General features: G+C 45.9%; 47 pseudogenes; all 47 read left to right on the top strand.

The window, feature by feature from the left end:
* Positions 1-30: 30 nt before the first annotated feature.
* On the top strand, positions 31-149 carry LOC140099609 (5S ribosomal RNA; annotated as a pseudogene).
* Positions 150-219: 70 nt separating this feature from the next.
* Positions 220-338, top strand: LOC140089497 (5S ribosomal RNA; annotated as a pseudogene).
* A 72-nt stretch (positions 339-410) lies between these two features.
* Positions 411-529, top strand: LOC140105790 (5S ribosomal RNA; annotated as a pseudogene).
* Positions 530-599: 70 nt separating this feature from the next.
* LOC140089475 (5S ribosomal RNA) lies at positions 600-718 on the top strand (annotated as a pseudogene).
* Positions 719-788: 70 nt separating this feature from the next.
* LOC140113460 (5S ribosomal RNA) lies at positions 789-907 on the top strand (annotated as a pseudogene).
* Positions 908-979: 72 nt separating this feature from the next.
* On the top strand, positions 980-1,098 carry LOC140105787 (5S ribosomal RNA; annotated as a pseudogene).
* Positions 1,099-1,359: 261 nt separating this feature from the next.
* Positions 1,360-1,478, top strand: LOC140097959 (5S ribosomal RNA; annotated as a pseudogene).
* A 72-nt stretch (positions 1,479-1,550) lies between these two features.
* LOC140105781 (5S ribosomal RNA) lies at positions 1,551-1,669 on the top strand (annotated as a pseudogene).
* Positions 1,670-1,741: 72 nt separating this feature from the next.
* LOC140095766 (5S ribosomal RNA) lies at positions 1,742-1,860 on the top strand (annotated as a pseudogene).
* A 70-nt stretch (positions 1,861-1,930) lies between these two features.
* Positions 1,931-2,049, top strand: LOC140106160 (5S ribosomal RNA; annotated as a pseudogene).
* A 72-nt stretch (positions 2,050-2,121) lies between these two features.
* LOC140099598 (5S ribosomal RNA) lies at positions 2,122-2,240 on the top strand (annotated as a pseudogene).
* A 70-nt stretch (positions 2,241-2,310) lies between these two features.
* LOC140095744 (5S ribosomal RNA) lies at positions 2,311-2,429 on the top strand (annotated as a pseudogene).
* A 72-nt stretch (positions 2,430-2,501) lies between these two features.
* On the top strand, positions 2,502-2,620 carry LOC140113029 (5S ribosomal RNA; annotated as a pseudogene).
* A 72-nt stretch (positions 2,621-2,692) lies between these two features.
* Positions 2,693-2,811, top strand: LOC140089463 (5S ribosomal RNA; annotated as a pseudogene).
* Positions 2,812-2,883: 72 nt separating this feature from the next.
* Positions 2,884-3,002, top strand: LOC140089452 (5S ribosomal RNA; annotated as a pseudogene).
* A 72-nt stretch (positions 3,003-3,074) lies between these two features.
* Positions 3,075-3,193, top strand: LOC140103185 (5S ribosomal RNA; annotated as a pseudogene).
* Positions 3,194-3,265: 72 nt separating this feature from the next.
* LOC140105777 (5S ribosomal RNA) lies at positions 3,266-3,384 on the top strand (annotated as a pseudogene).
* Positions 3,385-3,454: 70 nt separating this feature from the next.
* On the top strand, positions 3,455-3,573 carry LOC140089441 (5S ribosomal RNA; annotated as a pseudogene).
* A 72-nt stretch (positions 3,574-3,645) lies between these two features.
* On the top strand, positions 3,646-3,764 carry LOC140089430 (5S ribosomal RNA; annotated as a pseudogene).
* Positions 3,765-3,836: 72 nt separating this feature from the next.
* On the top strand, positions 3,837-3,955 carry LOC140089419 (5S ribosomal RNA; annotated as a pseudogene).
* A 72-nt stretch (positions 3,956-4,027) lies between these two features.
* LOC140089408 (5S ribosomal RNA) lies at positions 4,028-4,146 on the top strand (annotated as a pseudogene).
* Positions 4,147-4,216: 70 nt separating this feature from the next.
* LOC140099134 (5S ribosomal RNA) lies at positions 4,217-4,335 on the top strand (annotated as a pseudogene).
* A 72-nt stretch (positions 4,336-4,407) lies between these two features.
* Positions 4,408-4,526, top strand: LOC140112836 (5S ribosomal RNA; annotated as a pseudogene).
* Positions 4,527-4,598: 72 nt separating this feature from the next.
* LOC140090227 (5S ribosomal RNA) lies at positions 4,599-4,717 on the top strand (annotated as a pseudogene).
* A 72-nt stretch (positions 4,718-4,789) lies between these two features.
* LOC140099587 (5S ribosomal RNA) lies at positions 4,790-4,908 on the top strand (annotated as a pseudogene).
* A 70-nt stretch (positions 4,909-4,978) lies between these two features.
* Positions 4,979-5,097, top strand: LOC140095733 (5S ribosomal RNA; annotated as a pseudogene).
* Positions 5,098-5,169: 72 nt separating this feature from the next.
* On the top strand, positions 5,170-5,288 carry LOC140113028 (5S ribosomal RNA; annotated as a pseudogene).
* Positions 5,289-5,358: 70 nt separating this feature from the next.
* Positions 5,359-5,477, top strand: LOC140111067 (5S ribosomal RNA; annotated as a pseudogene).
* Positions 5,478-5,549: 72 nt separating this feature from the next.
* Positions 5,550-5,668, top strand: LOC140109495 (5S ribosomal RNA; annotated as a pseudogene).
* Positions 5,669-5,740: 72 nt separating this feature from the next.
* Positions 5,741-5,859, top strand: LOC140090104 (5S ribosomal RNA; annotated as a pseudogene).
* A 70-nt stretch (positions 5,860-5,929) lies between these two features.
* On the top strand, positions 5,930-6,048 carry LOC140089983 (5S ribosomal RNA; annotated as a pseudogene).
* A 72-nt stretch (positions 6,049-6,120) lies between these two features.
* On the top strand, positions 6,121-6,239 carry LOC140106967 (5S ribosomal RNA; annotated as a pseudogene).
* A 72-nt stretch (positions 6,240-6,311) lies between these two features.
* Positions 6,312-6,430, top strand: LOC140112753 (5S ribosomal RNA; annotated as a pseudogene).
* A 259-nt stretch (positions 6,431-6,689) lies between these two features.
* Positions 6,690-6,808, top strand: LOC140104274 (5S ribosomal RNA; annotated as a pseudogene).
* A 72-nt stretch (positions 6,809-6,880) lies between these two features.
* Positions 6,881-6,999, top strand: LOC140099565 (5S ribosomal RNA; annotated as a pseudogene).
* A 70-nt stretch (positions 7,000-7,069) lies between these two features.
* On the top strand, positions 7,070-7,188 carry LOC140095722 (5S ribosomal RNA; annotated as a pseudogene).
* A 70-nt stretch (positions 7,189-7,258) lies between these two features.
* LOC140112863 (5S ribosomal RNA) lies at positions 7,259-7,377 on the top strand (annotated as a pseudogene).
* A 261-nt stretch (positions 7,378-7,638) lies between these two features.
* Positions 7,639-7,757, top strand: LOC140113521 (5S ribosomal RNA; annotated as a pseudogene).
* A 72-nt stretch (positions 7,758-7,829) lies between these two features.
* LOC140089397 (5S ribosomal RNA) lies at positions 7,830-7,948 on the top strand (annotated as a pseudogene).
* A 72-nt stretch (positions 7,949-8,020) lies between these two features.
* LOC140089386 (5S ribosomal RNA) lies at positions 8,021-8,139 on the top strand (annotated as a pseudogene).
* Positions 8,140-8,209: 70 nt separating this feature from the next.
* Positions 8,210-8,328, top strand: LOC140089862 (5S ribosomal RNA; annotated as a pseudogene).
* A 72-nt stretch (positions 8,329-8,400) lies between these two features.
* LOC140112835 (5S ribosomal RNA) lies at positions 8,401-8,519 on the top strand (annotated as a pseudogene).
* A 72-nt stretch (positions 8,520-8,591) lies between these two features.
* LOC140089740 (5S ribosomal RNA) lies at positions 8,592-8,710 on the top strand (annotated as a pseudogene).
* Positions 8,711-8,782: 72 nt separating this feature from the next.
* Positions 8,783-8,901, top strand: LOC140105265 (5S ribosomal RNA; annotated as a pseudogene).
* A 72-nt stretch (positions 8,902-8,973) lies between these two features.
* Positions 8,974-9,092, top strand: LOC140111575 (5S ribosomal RNA; annotated as a pseudogene).
* A 261-nt stretch (positions 9,093-9,353) lies between these two features.
* On the top strand, positions 9,354-9,472 carry LOC140089375 (5S ribosomal RNA; annotated as a pseudogene).
* Positions 9,473-9,544: 72 nt separating this feature from the next.
* Positions 9,545-9,663, top strand: LOC140089353 (5S ribosomal RNA; annotated as a pseudogene).
* The last annotated feature ends 41 nt before the right edge of the window (positions 9,664-9,704 follow it).

Raw genomic sequence — 9,704 nt, 5'->3', positions numbered from 1 at the left:
GTAAAAGAAGGTTCAAATTGAACAGCTGCTGTCAACGGCCATTCTAAGCTGAATGTGCCTGCTCTCGTCAGATCGCAGCAGAAATGCAGCTTAAGGCTTGGCAAGTACCAGCATGGGAGACTGGCTGGGAATCCCAAGTTCCGTTGACCTTTTTGAACCTGAAAATTGTGTTAGTTTCTCTATGAGATAGTAAAAGAAGGTTCAAATTGAACAGCTGCTGTCAACGGCCATTCTAAGCTGAATGTGCCTGCTCTCGTCAGATCGCAGCAGCAATGCAGCTTAAGGCTTGGCAAGTACCAGCATGGGAGACTGGCTGGGAATCCCAAGTTCCGTTGACCTATTTGAACCTGAAAATTGTATTAGTTTCTCTGTCAAAGATGGTAAAAGAAGGTTCAAATTGAACAGCTGCTGTCAACGGCCATTCTAAGCTGAATGTGCCAGCTCTCGTCAGATCGCAGCAGCAATGCAGCTTAAGGCTTGGCAAGTACCAGCATGGGAGACTGGCTGGGAATCCCAAGTTCCGTTGACCTTTTTGAACCTGAAAATTGGGTTAGTTTCTCTATGAGATAGTAAAAGAAGGTTCAAATTGAACAGCTGCTGTCAACGGCCATTCTAAGCTGAATGTGCCTGCTCTCGTCAGATCGCAGCAGCAATGCAGCTTAAGGCTTGGCAAGTACCAGCATGGGAGACTGGCTGGGAATCCCAAGTTCCGTTGACCTTTTTGAACCTGAAAATTGTGTTAGTTTCTCTATGAGATAGTAAAAGAAGGTTCAAATTGAACAGCTGCTGTCAACGGCCATTCTAAGCTGAATGTGCCTGCTCTCGTCAGATCGCAGCAGCAATGCAGCTTAAGGCTTGGCAAGTACCAGCATGGGAGACTTGCTGGGAATCCCAAGTTCCGTTGACCTTTTTGAACCTGAAAATTGTATTAGTTTCTCTGTCAAAGATGGTAAAAGAAGGTTCAAATTAAACAGCTGCTGTCAACGGCCATTCTAAGCTGAATGTGCCAGCTCTCGTCAGATCGCAGCAGCAATGCAGCTTAAGGCTTGGCAAGTACCAGCATGGGAGACTGGCTGGGAATCCCAAGTTCCGTTGACCTTTTTGAACCTGAAAATTGTGTTAGTTTCTCTGTCAAAGATGGTAAAAGAAGGTTCAAATTGAACAGCTGCTGTCAACGGCCATTCTAAGCTGAATGTGCCTGCTCTCGTCAGATCGCAGCAGCAATGCAGCTTAAGGCTTGGCAAGTACCAGAATGGGAGACTGGCTGGGAATCCCAAGTTCCAATGACCTTTTTGAACCTGAAAATTGTGTTAGTTTCTCTATGAGATAGTAAAAGAAGGTTCAAATTGAACAGCTGCTGTCAACGGCCATTCTAAGCTGAATGTGCCTGCTCTCATCAGATCGCAGCAGCAATGCAGCTTAAGGCTTGGCAAGTACCAGCATGGGAGACTGGCTGGGAATCCCAAGTTCCGTTGACCTTTTTGAACCTGAAAGTTGTATTAGTTTCTCTGTCAAAGATGGTAAAAGAAGGTTCAAATTGAACAGCTGCTGTCAACGGCCATTCTAAGCTGAATGTGCCAGCTCTCGTCAGATCGCAGCAGCAATGCAGCTTAAGGCTTGGCAAGTACCAGCATGGGAGACTGGCTGGGAATCCCAAGTTCCGTTGACCTTTTTGAACCTGAAAATTGTGTTAGTTTCCCTGTCAAAGATGGTAAAAGAAGGTTCAAATTGAACAGCTGCTGTCAACGGCCATTCTAAGCTGAATGTGCCTGCTCTCGTCAGATCGCAGCAGCAATGCAGCTTAAGGCTTGGCAAGTACCAGATTGGGAGACTGGCTGGGAATCCCAAGTTCCGTTGACCTTTTTGAACCTGAAAATTGTGTTAGTTTCTCTATGAGATAGTAAAAGAAGGTTCAAATTGAACAGCTGCTGTCAACGGCCATTCTAAGCTCAATGTGCCTGCTCTCGTCAGATCGCAGCAGCAATGCAGCTTAAGGCTTGGCAAGTACCAGCATGGGAGACTGGCTGGGAATCCCAAGTTCCGTTGACCTTTTTGAACCTGAAAATTGTGTTAGTTTCTCTGTCAAAGATGGTAAAAGAAGGTTCAAATTGAACAGCTGCTGTCAACGGCCATTCTAAGCTGAATGTGCCTGCTCTCGTCAGATCGCAGCAGAAATGCAGCTTAAGGCTTGGCAAGTACCAGCATGGGAGACTGGCTGGGAATCCCAAGTTCCGTTGACCTTTTTGAACCTGAAAATTGTGTTAGTTTCTCTATGAGACAGTAAAAGAAGGTTCAAATTGAACAGCTGCTGTCAACGGCCATTCTAAGCTGAATGTGCCTGCTCTCGTCAGATCGCAGCAGCAATGCAGCTTAAGGCTTGGCAAGTACCAGATTGGGAGACTGGCTGGGAATCCCAAGTTCCGTTGACCTTATTGAACCTGAAAATTTTATTAGTTTCTCTGTCAAAGATGGTAAAAGAAGGTTCAAATTGAACAGCTGCTGTCAACGGCCATTCTAAGGTGAATGTGCCTGCTCTCGTCAGATCGCAGCAGCAATGCAGCTTAAGGCTTGGCAAGTACCAGCATGCGAGACTGCCTGGGAATCCCAAGTTCCGTTGACCTTTTTGAACCTTAAAATTGTGTTAGTTTCCCTGTCAAAGATGGTAAAAGAAGGTTCAAATTGAACAGCTGCTGTCAACGGCCATTCTAAGCTGAATGTGCCTGCTCTCGTCAGATCGCAGCAGCAATGCAGCTTAAGGCTTGGCAAGTACCAGCATGGGAGACTGGCTGGGAATCCCAAGTTCCGTTGACCTTTTTGAACCTGAAAATTGTGTTAGTTTCCCTGTCAAAGATGGTAAAAGAAGGTTCAAATTGAACAGCTGCTGTCAACGGCCATTCTAAGCTGAATGTGCCTGCTCTCGTCAGATCGCAGCAGCAATGCAGCTTAAGGCTTGGCAAGTACCAGCATGGGAGACTGGCTGGGAATCCCAAGTTCCGTTGACCTTTTTGAACCTGAAAATTGTGTTAGTTTCTCTGTCAAAGATGGTAAAAGAAGGTTCAAATTGAACAGCTGCTGTCAACGGCCATTCTAAGCTGAATGTGCCTGCTCTCGTGAGATCGCAGCAGCAATGCAGCTTAAGGCTTGGCAAGTACCAGCATGGGAGACTGGCTGGGAATCCCAAGTTCCGTTGACCTTTTTGAACCTTAAAATTGTATTAGTTTCTCTGTCAAAGATGGTAAAAGAAGGTTCAAATTGAACAATTGCTGTCAACGGCCATTCTAAGCTGAATGTGCCAGCTCTCGTCAGATCGCAGCAGCAATGCAGCTTAAGGCTTGGCAAGTACCAGCATGGGAGACTGGCTGGGAATCCCAAGTTCCGTTGACCTTTTTGAACCTGAAAATTGTGTTAGTTTCTCTATGAGATAGTAAAAGAAGGTTCAAATTGAACAGCTGCTGTCAACGGCCATTCTAAGCTGAATGTGCCTGCTCTCGTCAGATCGCAGCAGCAATGCAGCTTAAGGCTTGGCAAGTACCAGCATGGGAGACTGGCTGGGAATCCCAAGTTCCGTTGACCTTTTTGAACCTGAAAATTGTGTTAGTTTCTCTGTCAAAGATGGTAAAAGAAGGTTCAAATTGAACAGCTGCTGTCAACGGCCATTCTAAGCTGAATGTGCCTGCTCTCGTCAGATCGCAGCAGCAATGCAGCTTAAGGCTTGGCAAGTACCAGCATGGGAGACTGGCTGGGAATCCCAAGTTCCGTTGACCTTTTTGAACCTGAAAATTGTGTTAGTTTCTCTGTCAAAGATGGTAAAAGAAGGTTCAAATTGAACAGCTGCTGTCAACGGCCATTCTAAGCTGAATGTGCCTGCTCTCGTCAGATCGCAGCAGCAATGCAGCTTAAGGCTTGGCAAGTACCAGCATGGGAGACTGGCTGGGAATCCCAAGTTCCGTTGACCTTTTTGAACCTGAAAATTGTGTTAGTTTCCCTGTCAAAGATGGTAAAAGAAGGTTCAAATTGAACAGCTGCTGTCAACGGCCATTCTAAGCTGAATGTGCCTGCTCTCGTCAGATCGCAGCAGCAATGCAGCTTAAGGCTTGGCAAGTACCAGCATGGGAGACTGGCTGGGAATCCCAAGTTCCGTTGACCTTTTTGAACCTGAAAATTGTGTTAGTTTCTCTATGAGATAGTAAAAGAAGGTTCAAATTGAACAGCTGCTGTCAACGGCCATTCTAAGCTGAATGTACCTGCTCTCGTCAGATCGCAGCAGCAATGCAGCTTAAGGCTTGGCAAGTACCAGCATGGGAGACTGGCTGGGAATCCCAAGTTCCATTGACCTTTTTGAACCTGAAAATTGTGTTAGTTTCTCTGTCAAAGATGGTAAAAGAAGGTTCAAATTGAACAGCTGCTGTCAACAGCCATTCTAAGCTGAATGTGCCTGCTCTCGTGAGATCGCAGCAGCAATGCAGCTTAAGGCTTGGCAAGTACCAGCATGGGAGACTGGCTGGGAATCCCAAGTTCCGTTGACCTTTTTGAACCTTAAATTTGTATTAGTTTCTCTGTCAAAGATGGTAAAAGAAGGTTCAAATTGAACAGCTGCTGTCAACGGCCATTCTAAGCTGAATGTACCTGCTCTCGTCAGATCGCAGCAGCAATGCAGCTTAAGGCTTGGCAAGTACCAGCATGGGAGACTGGCTGGGAATCCCAAGTTCCGTTGACCTTTTTGAACCTGAAAATTGTGTTAGTTTCTCTGTCAAAGATGGTAAAAGAAGGTTCAAATTGAACAGCTGCTGTCAACGGCCATTCTAAGCTGAATGTGCCTGCTCTCGTCAGATCGCAGCAGAAATGCAGCTTAAGGCTTGGCAAGTACCAGCATGGGAGACTGGCTGGGAATCCCAAGTTCCGTTGACCTTTTTGAACCTGAAAATTGTGTTAGTTTCTCTATGAGACAGTAAAAGAAGGTTCAAATTGAACAGCTGCTGTCAACGGCCATTCTAAGCTGAATGTGCCTGCTCTCGTCAGATCGCAGCAGCAATGCAGCTTAAGGCTTGGCAAGTACCAGATTGGGAGACTGGCTGGGAATCCCAAGTTCCGTTGACCTTATTGAACCTGAAAATTTTATTAGTTTCTCTGTCAAAGATGGTAAAAGAAGGTTCAAATTGAACAGCTGCTGTCAACGGCCATTCTAAGGTGAATGTGCCTGCTCTCGTCAGATCGCAGCAGCAATGCAGCTTAAGGCTTGGCAAGTACCAGCATGCGAGACTGCCTGGGAATCCCAAGTTCCGTTGACCTTTTTGAACCTTAAAATTGTGTTAGTTTCTCTATGAGATAGTAAAAGAAGGTTCAAATTGAACAGCTGCTGTCAACGGCCATTCTAAGCTGAATGTGCCTGCTCTCGTCAGATCGCAGCAGCAATGCAGCTTAAGGCTTGGCAAGTACCAGCATGGGAGAGTGGCTGGGAATCCCAAGTTCCGTTGACCTTTTTGAACCTGAAAATTGTGTTAGTTTCTCTGTCAAAGATGGTAAAAGAAGGTTCAAATTGAACAGCTGCTGTCAACTGCCATTCTAAGCTGAATGTGCCTGCTCTCGTCAGATCGCAGCAGCAATGCAGCTTAAGGCTTGGCAAGTACCAGCATGGGAGACTGGCTGGGAATCCCAAGTTCCGTTGACCTTTTTGAACCTGAAAATTGTGTTAGTTTCCCTGTCAAAGATGGTAAAAGAAGGTTCAAATTGAACAGCTGCTGTCAACGGCCATTCTAAGCTGAATGTACCTGCTCTCGTCAGATCGCAGCAGCAATGCAGCTTAAGGCTTGGCAAGTACCAGCATGGGAGACTGGCTGGGAATCCCAAGTTCCGTTGACCTTTTTGAACCTGAAAATTGTGTTAGTTTCTCTATGAGATAGTAAAAGAAGGTTCAAATTGAACAGCTGCTGTCAACGGCCATTCTAAGCTGAATGTACCTGCTCTCGTCAGATCGCAGCAGCAATGCAGCTTAAGGCTTGGCAAGTACCAGCATGGGAGACTGGCTGGGAATCCCAAGTTCCGTTGACCTTTTTGAACCTGAAAATTGTGTTAGTTTCTCTGTCAAAGATGGTAAAAGAAGGTTCAAATTGAACAGCTGCTGTCAACGGCTATTCTAAGCTGAATGTGCCTGCTCTCGTGAGATCGCAGCAGCAATGCAGCTTAAGGCTTGGCAAGTACCAGCATGGGAGACTGGCTGGGAATCCCAAGTTCCGTTGACCTTTTTGAACCTTAAAATTGTATTAGTTTCTCTGTCAAAGATGGTAAAAGAAGGTTCAAATTGAACAGCTGCTGTCAACGGCCATTCTAAGCTGAATGTGCCAGCACTCGTCAGATCGCAGCAGCAATGCAGCTTAAGGCTTGGCAAGTACCAGCATGGGAGACTGGCTGGGAATCCCAAGTTCCGTTGACCTTTTTGAACCTGAAAATTGTGTTAGTTTCTCTATGAGATAGTAAAAGAAGGTTCAAATTGAACAGCTGCTGTCAACGGCCATTCTAAGCTGAATGTGCCTGCTCTCGTCAGATCGCAGCAGCAATGCAGCTTAAGGCTTGGCAAGTACCAGATTGGGAGACTGGCTGGGAATCCCAAGATCCTTTGACCTTTTTGAACCTGAAAATTGTGTTTGTTTCTCTATGAGATAGTAAAAGAAGGTTCAAATTGAACAGCTGCTGTCAACGGCCATTCTAAGCTGAATGTGCCTGCTCTCGTCAGATCGCAGCAGCAATGCAGCTTAAGGCTTGGCAAGTACCAGCATGGGAGACTGGCTGGGAATCCCAAGTTCCGTTAACCTTTTTGAACCTGAAAATTGTGTTAGTTTCTCTGTCAAAGATGGTAAAAGAAGGTTCAAATTGAACAGCTGCTGTCAACGGCCATTCTAAGCTGAATGTGCCTGCTCTCGTCAGATCGCAGCAGAAATGCAGCTTAAGGCTTGGCAAGTACCAGCATGGGAGACTGGCTGGGAATCCCAAGTTCCGTTGACCTTTTTGAACCTGAAAATTGTGTTAGTTTCTCTATGAGACAGTAAAAGAAGGTTCAAATTGAACAGCTGCTGTCAACGGCCATTCTAAGCTGAATGTGCCTGCTCTCGTCAGATCGCAGCAGCAATGCAGCTTAAGGCTTGGCAAGTACCAGATTGGGAGACTGGCTGGGAATCCCAAGTTCCGTTGACCTTTTTGAACCTGAAAATTGTGTTAGTTTCTCTATGAGATAGTAAAAGAAGGTTCAAATTAAACATCTGCTGTCAACGGCCATTCTAAGCTCAATGTGCCTGCTCTCATCAGATCGCAGCAGCAATGCAGCTTAAGGCTTGGCAAGTACCAGCATGGGAGTCTGGCTGGGAATCCCAAGCTCCGTTGACCTTATTGAACCTGAAAATTTTATTAGTTTCTCTGTCAAAGATGGTAAAAGAAGGTTCAAATTGAACAGCTGCTGTCAACGGCCATTCTAAGGTGAATGTGCCTGCTCTCGTCAGATCGCAGCAGCAATGCAGCTTAAGGCTTGGCAAGTACCAGCAAGCGAGACTGCCTGGGAATCCCAAGTTCCGTTGACCTTTTTGAACCTGAAAATTGTGTTAGTTTCTCTATGAGATAGTAAAAGAAGGTTCAAATTGAACAGCTGCTGTCAACGGCCATTCTAAGCTGAATGTGCCTGCTCTCGTCAGATCGCAGCAGCAATGCAGCTTAAGGCTTGGCAAGTACCAGCATGGGAGACTAGCTGGGAATCCCAAGTTCCGTTGACCTTTTTGAACCTGAAAATTGTGTTAGTTTCTCTGTCAAAGATGGTAAAAGAAGGTTCAAATTGAACAGCTGCTGTCAACGGCCATTCTAAGCTGAATGTGCCTGCTCTCGTCAGATCGCAGCAGCAATGCAGCTTAAGGCTTGGCAAGTACCAGCATGGGAGACTGGCTGGGAATCCCAAGTTCCGTTGACCTTTTTGAACCTGAAAATTGTGTTAGTTTCCCTGTCAAAGATGGTAAAAGAAGGTTCAAATTGAACAGCTGCTGTCAACGGCCATTCTAAGCTGAATGTGCCTGCTCTCGTCAGATCGCAGCAGCAATGCAGCTTAAGGCTTGGCAAGTACCAGCATGGGAGACTGGCTGGGAATCCCAAGTTCCGTTGACCTTTATGAACCTGAAAATTGTGTTAGTTTCTCTATGAGATAGTAAAAGAAGGTTCAAATTGAACAGCTGCTGTCAACGGCCATTCTAAGCTGAATGTACCTGCTCTCGTCAGATCGCAGCAGCAATGCAGCTTAAGGCTTGGCAAGTACCAGCATGGGAGACTGGCTGGGAATCCCAAGTTCCGTTGACCTTTTTGAACCTGAAAATTGTGTTAGTTTCTCTGTCAAAGATGGTAAAAGAAGGTTCAAATTGAACAGCTGCTGTCAACAGCCATTCTAAGCTGAATGTGCCTGCTCTCGTGAGATCGCAGCAGCAATGCAGCTTAAGGCTTGGCAAGTACCAGCATGGGAGACTGGCTGGGAATCCCAAGTTCCGTTGACCTTTTTGAACCTTAAATTTGTATTAGTTTCTCTGTCAAAGATGGTAAAAGAAGGTTCAAATTGAACAGCTGCTGTCAACGGCCATTCTAAGCTGAATGTACCTGCTCTCGTCAGATCGCAGCAGCAATGCAGCTTAAGGCTTGGCAAGTACCAGCATGGGAGACTGGCTGGGAATCCCAAGTTCCGTTGACCTTTTTGAACCTGAAAATTGTGTTAGTTTCTCTGTCAAAGATGGTAAAAGAAGGTTCAAATTGAACAGCTGCTGTCAATGGCCATTCTAAGCTGAATGTGCCTGCTCTCGTCAGATCGCAGCAGAAATGCAGCTTAAGGCTTGGCAAGTACCAGCATGGGAGACTGGCTGGGAATCCCAAGTTCCGTTGACCTTTTTGAACCTGAAAATTGTGTTAGTTTCTCTGTCAAAGATGGTAAAAGAAGGTTCAAATTGAACAGCTGCTGACATCGGCCATTCTAAGCTGAATGTGCCTGCTCTCGTCAGATCGCAGCAGCAATGCAGCTTAAGGCTTGGCAAGTACCAGATTGGGAGACTGGCTGGGAATCCCAAGTTCCGTTGACCTTATTGAACCTGAAAATTTTATTAGTTTCTCTGTCAAAGATGGTAAAAGAAGGTTCAAATTGAACAGCTGCTGTCAACGGCCATTCTAAGGTGAATGTGCCTGCTCTCGTCAGATCGCAGCAGCAATGCAGCTTAAGGCTTGGCAAGTACCAGCATGCGAGACTGCCTGGGAATCCCAAGTTCCGCTGACCTTTTTGAACCTTAAAATTGTGTTAGTTTCTCTATGAGATAGTAAAAGAAGGTTCAAATTGAACAGCTGCTGTCAACGGCCATTCTAAGCTGAATGTGCCTGCTCTCGTCAGATCGCAGCAGCAATGCAGCTTAAGGCTTGGCAAGTACCAGCATGGGAGACTGGCTGGGAATCCCAAGTTCCGTTGACCTTTTTGAACCTGAAAATTGTGTTAGTTTCTCTGTCAAAGATGGTAAAAGAAGGTTCAAATTGAACAGCTGCTGTCAACGGCCATTCTAAGCTGAATGTGCCTGCTCTCGTCAGATCGCAGCAGCAATGCAGCTTAAGGCTTGGCAAGTACCAGCATGGGAGACTGGCTGGGAATCCCAAGTTCCGTTGACCTTTTTGAACCTGAAAATTGTGTTAGTTTCCCTGTCAAAGAT

Source organism: Engystomops pustulosus, chromosome 1, assembly GCF_040894005.1.
Source record: "Engystomops pustulosus chromosome 1, aEngPut4.maternal, whole genome shotgun sequence".
Classification (NCBI taxonomy): domain Eukaryota; kingdom Metazoa; phylum Chordata; class Amphibia; order Anura; family Leptodactylidae; genus Engystomops; species Engystomops pustulosus.
This window is presented reverse-complemented; position numbering and strand designations above follow the sequence as displayed.